This window comes from Culex quinquefasciatus, chromosome 2, assembly GCF_015732765.1.
Source record: "Culex quinquefasciatus strain JHB chromosome 2, VPISU_Cqui_1.0_pri_paternal, whole genome shotgun sequence".
Lineage (NCBI taxonomy): Eukaryota > Metazoa > Arthropoda > Insecta > Diptera > Culicidae > Culex > Culex quinquefasciatus.
In genome coordinates, this window is record NC_051862.1 from 44,060,788 (window position 1) to 44,070,406 (window position 9,619).

The following is a 9,619-nucleotide window of genomic DNA, read 5'->3' on the forward strand; positions in this document are numbered from 1 at the left end:
TATTTTTACTCCACGGAACCTTCCACTCCAGGGTTCGAACTGACGATCTTTGGATTGCAACACTTGGAATGACTTAACAGCCTAACAACATCCCAGGCTGGGACCGACGTTTTACTTCCCCATCCGATGGAAGGCTGGAGCAGATAGGAATCGAACCCATGATCTTCCGCTTACTAAGCGGACAGGATTCCGAATATGTAAAAATTTAGCTCATAAAGTGCCATCTTCTTGGGCTACAGTAAAAAATAAATCTTTCCCTGTTCCTGAGCGGAACACCCGTAAAGAGTATCGGGGCCGGCATTTACAAAGCGAATTCAGTGACAGTTTATTAATCAACATGTTGAGGTTTATGTAAACATTCCAAAGGTTGTCTTCCTAAGGTGTCTTGATAAGGTCCAGTTTGTGACGATACACTATCTTCCTTTTACTAAGCAATCGAATCCAGAATGGAAAAGATCACCAGTTGTGTTGGTCCGAGCCGGGATTTGAACCCCGATCTACCATTTATGAGGCGGAAGCGTTACCACTGGACTACGTGACTTGGGCTATAGGGCAAAAGTTAACGCTGTAAAAAGTTTGTTATAGAAAAATCGTAAATCTATGAGAAAAACTGCGATTGACCAAAATTCCGCAGGCTTATAGTCCATAAAATTACGTATCTTTTGACCTATGGGAGTATGGGTGTTGGAGGCTGTTGAAAACAGATATTAAGGTTTTAAAAAAAATTGTTAACATTTTTTAACAGTAATTTGCAAAAGCTATGAGAAAAAGTTAAACCAATCCAGGATGTCTAAGGCACATTTTGAAGTGCTTCAAAAGACCTTCTGAATGCATCTAAGAGAGTTGAAATTGATGAAGTTTTACGGAAATGCGAGCAATTTTAAGATGTTTTATGTTTTTCGACCTTAAACTTCAAAGCCCGTTGTACCTCACTTCCCTTTGTCGTAGAGGGCTCATATCTGGCATGATTTGTATATGGTTGCTGGAGTCCCGAGTTATAATTACTAATGTTTACGGTAGTCCGGCATGTACGTGTGTCAAACGAGTTCTGACCTGAAATCCCTTTGGCCAGTTGTCGCACTAACATCAATTTTTAGGGTGTGTCAAGATAGCATGACGAAATTGAAATTTCTTTCATATGAAAAAAAATGACAAAAATGCACGGAGTTTTTCCGGTTTTAATTGAATGTCTCAGGATTGAAATCGAATTTTGGGGATCTATGAAGATGAACTGCACAAAATGACGTTCTTTAGGGTAGGGTAGTCATCAATGAGACACTTTTGGTTTTCAACTTTCAACGATTTTTCTATTTTTTCATCAGCATGTTTTAATGAGCTTTTTTTTGCATTTTCTTTTTTTTTAAGTGTGTTCAAACATTGACCAAAATATGAGATCGATCCGACATCTACAGCCAGAGTTATTCAACTGTCTCATTGTAGACGCACTTGGCAGGAAAATGAGACAGCTGGGGAACAATGAGACATTCTACGAAAATAATTTTTTTTCTAGTAAAACATCATGTTTTTGTATTGTTCCTTTGCAGGTGACTTGCCTTGAACATTTTTGAGCAATTTTGCCAACATGAAACTTTAATTAACAAAAGTTATACTAAAAAGTATTTAATTTTTTTTAAATTCATATATTTATACCAAATAACTTTGTATGTTTGGTTAAATGAAGTTAAAACTCTATAAATATGCCAAAAATCACATCCAATTCATGTTTTGAAAGATTTACATGGATTTTGAAACGTTTAATGAAGAAAAATCAAAGTGTCTCATTGTTACCCATGGGCTAAAATGAGTGGGGAACAATGAGACAGCCCTGGATTCTGGGTATATTCTAAATTTTGGTCAAACCTACTGAAAGGACATTGTAGCCCAACTCAATCCCTATGGAACGTCGAAAGAAATTTGAAGAAATATTAGTTTTGGTGTAAATGGCAACCTACGAGCGAAAAAGTATTTTTTGTCCATAATTTACTTTTACACCCCAGAATCAAACATTTATGAATAACTTTTCAAGGGAGCGTCCTTAACCAAAGCCACTATTATAGTAGACGTGTATCCAGTAGATACATCTTTCCCCCAAATATGAGCCTAATTGGTTAAAACTACGACTTGTGAGAGCCATTTTATCATTGTTCCCCGTGTCTCATTGATGACTACTCTACCCTACTCAATTTGGCCCAAAATGCACATACGACAAGTTAGCAAAACGGCGACGAATTGCGACCTCCACAGGTAAAAAACGGATCGCTTTTTTTTTAGTACAAAAAATCAACATCATTTTTTAAATTGATCGTTATTGTGTAAAGTTTAAGATTGGTTTTGATGAACAATTTAGAAGAAAAATTAAGTTAGTCTCATTCATCAGAAATGTGTCGAAAAGTCGTGTTGCCAAAAATGGGATGGCACTGTAACCCTAATCAATACCTACAACATTGCCCAAGACACCACATCGATAAGGAAATGTCTTTCCGTGATACATATTTTTGAATATTTGCAAACTTTATTTGGAGGTTTATATGGACAAACCAGTGATGACAAATGCCAGTAGCTTGGCCATCACAGTCTGGTTAGGTTGTAATGAAATTTTTTTCATGGTATTTCATTACATAAATCTAGCAAAACATTGTAATAGGGCCGAAGCCGAAGTGTAAACAAAGCGTCTATCCTGCTCGTTCTTAATGTAAACATCAACTGATGTAAGCAGGATAGACTCTTTCTTTACACTTCGGCTTCGGCCCTATTACAATGTTTTGCCTATACAAAAATTGTTAAGTAATTTTCTTCTTTTCAACGGGACAAATGAAATCACACCTCCGGTCAACAGGTAATAAATTCGATGATTCAACCTTCCTGGGTCACACACTCAACTGCCAAATGTGACAGCACCAGCGTCATTTTCATTTCAGCAGGACCCATAAATTTCACTTTTACGCCAGTTCTAAAGTACAACACAAATTTCACTTTCCAGTCAAACTAAGAAATCGCACATTCTCTCCTCTCTGGAAAGGTGATTTTAAACAAGTTAATCTAAATTTAGACCAAACCCCGTCAGGTAAGCTTCACAGTCCGGCTCGTGAGAAATCGCTATTTTTAGCCCGATGAAATGATGCAATTCTCGTCATGGGCTGGATAAATCACCTGTGGAAATGGTGTGTCTGTTTCAAAGCGATTATATTTAAATGCACAGTTAATTTTATAGCTGATTTTTACAATAATTAGTTAGTATAAATTGGTTTATTCTTAGACCTGTCAAGCGTGCTTCACTCTACTTAGTACATTTCAAAGTTCGTTGATTTATGGCCCCAGCCAGCAATCTCTAGGTTGCGCCCACTCGCAGGACCGGCGGCATGTTACTTGGCATGTTGTTTTCTAGAGTTGATGCTTTGGAATGCAAATTAATGCAGCAGCAGCAGTCCGGCAAAAACGTTCAGCGTTCAAAAACTGATGAATTTGGAATGCAAAGTGTCGAGAGGAAAGTGTAGAGAGAAAAAAAAACCCTTCTCAAACTTACGTACCTTTTGGACCAATCATATATTTGTGCAGCGAAATGTTCAGCATCGAAAGGAAAAACGGTGTGGAGTGGCTTCTAAAAATAAAGTTGGGAGATTTTCGCACAAGCACGAGAAAAAACGTGCATTTTCCTTGCTTTGGCACGATATGAGCAAAGGTGTGCGGCTCTGGCTGCACTTTTAGCACGGTTTAGGTGCGGTTTGAATGACCAACATTTTATGCGGAGTAAAAATACATTGTATGAAGCTAAAATGAGTAGTACTCACTTTTCAAAGTGTTTAAATAACAGACTTAGAGTCACGACGAATCTATCACTTGATGGATTTGCATACATCACACTTTTGTCTTATAGTGCTAAATAAAAATTTTAGTTCATTAAAGTAGACTTTGAAAACTTTTCAAAACAAAGAAGTTTATATTACTTTGAAAATATATTTTGTAAACCAAAATACTCAATTCCAATTCATTTTTACCAAGCAAAATTAGATAAATGAATGATTGTTTAATAGTAGTTTATGCAACAAGTTGCAAAAAGAGGATTTTTTCAGCACGAGTCGTACATTTATCCAACGAGGTTCACCGAGTTGGATAAATACGAAGAGTGCTGAAAAAAATCAAGTTTTGCAATGAGTTCCATACAACATTTTTTGCAATTCCAAAAAACACAAACTGTGAAATTTTATGTCAAATTTTCATGTATTTTGTCAATAAATCGTTTAAATCAAAAAAATGTTGAAAGCTTTTCGAAACAAGTGCTGAAAAGTTCAACTTTTCAGCACCCATTTGAGTGCTGAAAAGTAGAACTTTTCAGCATTTGTTTTGAAATGTGTTTCTATTCGATTCTGTTATTTTTGGTACAGAAAAGTAGGCTATTTCGTCGTTCAAGAATGACAGGAAAAGTAAGTAGTTTCACGACGGAATTGCAAAAAATAAATGTTTGAAATGATAATTTCTCATTATTGATATCTTTAAAATTTATTCTAAGAAGGAAATACAGAAAGCCTAGTACAAGAGTGCACAGAGCACAAATAAAATAAAACATTCCACATTTATTCTGTTAAATCAATTGATGTTAATGAAAATATAATTAGTAGAATTTATATTTAAAAAATATCAGGTTTCATAGTTGCCTTCAAAACTCAAAAATCTATACTTTACTATAACTTATAAATAACTTTGCAGGATTTTGCAACTATTTTCAATTTGCATGAACAGCTCCAGCAACTTTCCTCTTCAGCTATGTGCACCACCATCTTAGTATTTCGAAAAAAAAAGAAGGCGAATTTTTCCTCCGTGGGTGGTAACTAATTCTGACCCGACCGGGAAGGTAGCCAACGGCCATTTGCATGCCCGCCATCGCTCAACTATAAACCCTGACGGACTAAAGATTAATCCAAGCGATTTTTCTTCCTCAAAGTGCGCCCGTGTTTACTATTAATCCATGGGTGGGAAGATATGCAGAAGATGTTCCCACTACCGGCGACGACGGCCCGCAGGAATTAGACCAGACTATCTTCCCAAAGCCGGGGTTGTTTACATATCGACACGTCTCAGCTCAAATTTACCCAAATTACTCACGAGGATTTTTTTTTATTTTTTTTTATTTGAATTTTCAAAACCAAAAGCGAGAAAACGAAAAAATCTCCACTACATAGCACAAACCCTGTCATGTCTGAGTGTGATCGTGGTTGGATTTAATCTAGGAAAACACCTTCTCAAGTTTGACGTGAAGATTAACCGCCACCGCGATATGACTAGACTTGGACTATGTAGGATCCGTTCAACGGGGGGGAGGGGGGAGAAAAAGTTGTGTTTGTCTCTAATTTCTGCACCACATCCATAGGTCACACAACCCAGCGGGATGCCTTTATGCATACGGTGGAAAGTTGAGGAGGAAAAACTTCACGATCGTGGTGGTTTCATAGGCAAAATTTCACAACCACCGAGAAAAGGCCCCGTGGGACGCCCACACGCGTGTGTTGGGATGGGAAAGTCTGGTCACAAATTATGGTTCGAAACAGCCAACAACACACAGAACCATTCCTAGTGTGAACTCACCTTTACTTTGCTCTTCTCGCGCGATGCATGTGTTGGAAGCTCTGTGAGTCAAACGAAGGAAAAGGTGCGCTGATGTTTTGTGAGCAAGATGATTGGATGTTCAAACTTTGAAACAGTGCACTTTAACAAAAATTGATCATTTCCGATTGCAAATTTGCGACTGATCATAACTATTTAACTTTTTTGTTGAAAGTATTATAACCTCTCCTATTTTTTTTTTTCAAAATAAAAATATGTTATCTATACCATAAACCTGATAGATATTGAAAGGTTGAAGATTGCTTTGTAAAATGAAAAAATAAGAATAAATAAATACAAACAGAATGGCATGGCGTTATTCTAAGGCTTAGAATCTAAGCCATTAGTTTTTAAATTGCCTCATGAAAAAGTTGTTATCAAATTTTTAAATGTTTCAAAAGTTAGTTAGGCTGGTACAAATATTTTTAAAAGTTTTTGACACCCCCCCCCCCCCCTTCAAAATTGGTCCGAAAAATCATGGGGCAAAAAAAATATTTTTACAATAAACTTCAAAATTTCAATGAAAATTCAAGTGCAACCAACTGAAATCAAATTAAAATACATTCTCCTGCGTTTAAAATCATTTTTAGCATGTTTGGGTTTATTAAAAAATCTTAAGATTTTTTGAAAATTTTCGATGCAAAATCTTTTTTTTCGATACAATTTTTGTTTTTGTCAGATCTTAGATTTTTGAAAACTAATGATTGCAAAACAACTGAACTAGTGTAAAATGCATTTTAAAACACTTTTTTCATTTAAATGTGAAGACTATGGCTTGTTATTTAAATTTTTATATTTTTTTATTTTTTTGCCCCCCCCCCTTGACCTCGGCCAGGGCCGAGGGACAAAAACTTTTTTAAATATTTGCATCGGCCTTATCTTTAATTAAGAAAATATTGATGAAAAGAATTAAAAATTAATACTCTCAAAGTGTAATAATTTTGTAGATGAAAATGAGTTCGAATCGGAAAATCGGACAATTTTACATTAAGAAAAGCTGAAATTAATTTCCAAGTTAAAAGTTTAAGCTTTATTGAAACAGAAATCAAAAATGTCTTCTTTTTTATAGGCATTTTCAGTAGATCAATTTTTGATGTAAATTAGAAAAAAAAAATCTACAAAAATTGGTTCACGGCAACAGAAATTGATATTTCTCCGAAATAAAAATATATTGAATTTTGATTAAGCTTGTAACCTTTATTCAATAAAATTTGTATTTTAAGTTAATTAACTTAGTAGTATAAGAAACCCAGTAACAATCATAGACAAAAATAACAATTTTCAACGAAAATATATATTATTGCATATGGTAAAAATAAAAATAAAAATTGAAATTACAGTTCTGTACAACGGAATTTCACTAAAATTTAAAATAGTTTTGATCTATCTCAGACATGCTTAGTAAAATTTCAATCGCAGGAAAATGCACATAATTTTTTTTGCAGTTCATTTAACTTCTATTTCATTTTAAATTTAGAAGTTTTTAAATTATTGTTCCTTGAGCTATTTTAGGACTCTGGGTCAAATATGTGCAAAATCAGTCAACATTGATACCACTGACCTACAAAAATTGACAAAAATGACTGCGCATGCTCAACTCGAGGGGAAGCATAAAGTTTGGGGTCTCCAGAAACAAGGGCATTTATAATTTTTCAAAAATATTTAGACAGGGCCGAATGGTTTTTCTTAAGAATTTGTATGCAGAATTAGGGCGGTTCGTCGCTAATGATCAGCACTAATTCTCCATACAAACTTTGGAGAAAATCCATTCGGCCCTGACTAAATATTTCTGAAAAAAATCAAAGTGCACGTGTTTCTGGGGACCCCAAACATTATGCTTCCCCTCGAGTTGAGTCTGCAAAGAAATTGTGTTGGTCGGTGTTATCTAACTAACGCCGATATTTGCATGGAACACTATTTTATTTGAGTTTGAAAATTGTGCTGTTTTTTCACTCAAATACCAAAAACTTTCTTTAGATTTAAATTTAACCAAAGCTATAGCCTTTTAAAGATTTGACGATTTTAAACCTTCCATCTTTCTGTCCCGATTTGGCCCACTTCTCGTTGATCTAGAGTGCTCATATTTTGGCCAGGTGCTAGTTTTATTTGTACAAACAATCCCTGAAAATTTCAGGCAGATTGGTGAGGTCCAAACGACGTCTCATGCCCTGTTCGTGGACTTGCTCTTAAATTAAAAAATACATTTTTTCAATTTGTTATCACCGCCATTTTGACCGCCATCTTGGCCGACCATCAAAAATAAGACAATTAAAAAAATCGTGATTTTATTATCCGCAGATTCGATTATCCAATGCAATTAGTTTTTATTATCATTAAATAATCAATTCACAATAGCGTAGTTCTTATCACCTAATCTGCCTTTGATCGCATAAATGTCCCATATACATTTTCATTACTTTTGAGTTATTGGCTCAAAATCTTGTGCTCTTTCAAAAACACCTAAAACATCCAGTACCTTGTTCTAAAATTTAGGAGGAAATCCAGTTTTTTCGTGAAAACTTAACACCTAGCCTATGTGTGGGACAATAGGGTGTAATAACAAAATCGATTTTCCAGCACAGCAATTTTTCAGTTCCTTTTGGGGTCCTAAACAACTCCCCAAAGTTTGAGAACTATTCGTGCAGTTCTCACTTTGCGCAAAGCTGTTCAATTACAGAGTAATCCAGAGGGAGCACTGGCATTTAATTTATGGTTGCGTTACGCGGTACATCGTGGTGCATCACCCCTTCAGGAAAAACTAAGCATGAGAAGTTATTTTTTGCTATCTTAGTTCACTGGATTTTCACAGGCGTTAAGCTAAGAACAAGATTGTCCGTCAGGCCTTGACGCAAACGCAAAATTCTGCGCCTGTCATCATAGCCTGCCAGTCATCGACCATTGAACAAAGCAACCCCTGCAGATTGTTCGACTGACAGCTGATGGAAAAATCGCCTGCTACCCTTAGGAAAATCCAACAACAACAAACGTAACGCAGCCACAAAATTCGATGACTTTTGTAGGGACTGCGTCCTCTGGATTACTCTGTGGTTCAATTTTCCATATAAATTTGTATTGGAAAAATCTTTTTTTTTTTATTTTGATATGTATTTTAAAAATCCACGTTTCACGCTATATCAAAACCGGACTCATATTTGGATGCTCTGGAAGGTGCTCTACAACTTTCCCAAAAAGAGTATTGTGTTAACTTGCTCCTGTAAGAAGATACACCGTTTTCAAAACTCGTCTAAAAAGTGTTTTTCGAGCAAAAAACACGTTTTAGACGAGTTTTGAACACGTTGTATCTTTTTATAGGAACAAGTTAGCACCATATTCTCTTGGGGAAAGTTGTAAAGCACCTTCCAAAGCATTTATTTTTTACCACCTTCCAAAGCATTTATTTTTTACCATACAACTATATTACACCCTAGTGCAGGGGTGCTCAAAGTTTTTGGATGCCGGGCCAAATTTTATGCTCAAATGAGCTTGCGGGCCAAATGTATAAAAAAGGTAATTTAGAAAAATAAATAACTTCATTTTAATTTAAAAGGCAAAAAACTACATCTATTAATTGAAGTTTTGAGAATTTGCTGTTACTTTTTGAACATTTCCAGACTTTTTTTTTTTTTTATTAGGTCTTATAAACATATGAAACACAATAGCTTATAGGACCTTTTCAAAAAAAAACTCTAGATTTTCGTTATTTAATAAATAAAAGACAGTTTTCCATCAGTTTTATTGCTTTTTTTGTATTTTTCAAATACCTAAACAACTTTGCAATGAAAAAAAAATAGAAAATGTATTATTTTCAAAAAGTGTAAGATTGGACGAAAATAAAAATTTAAGCGAATTTTCTTTCGCTCTAGATTTCTAGATATTTTTGAGTAAGCCCGAACATGCTCAAATTGAACGCAGAGGTATGAATTTTAAATTGATTTCAGCTGATTGCACATTATTTTTAATTGAAATTTGTAAGTTTGCCTGAAAAAATATTTTTGTCTCTGATTTTTCGAGCCAGGGAATA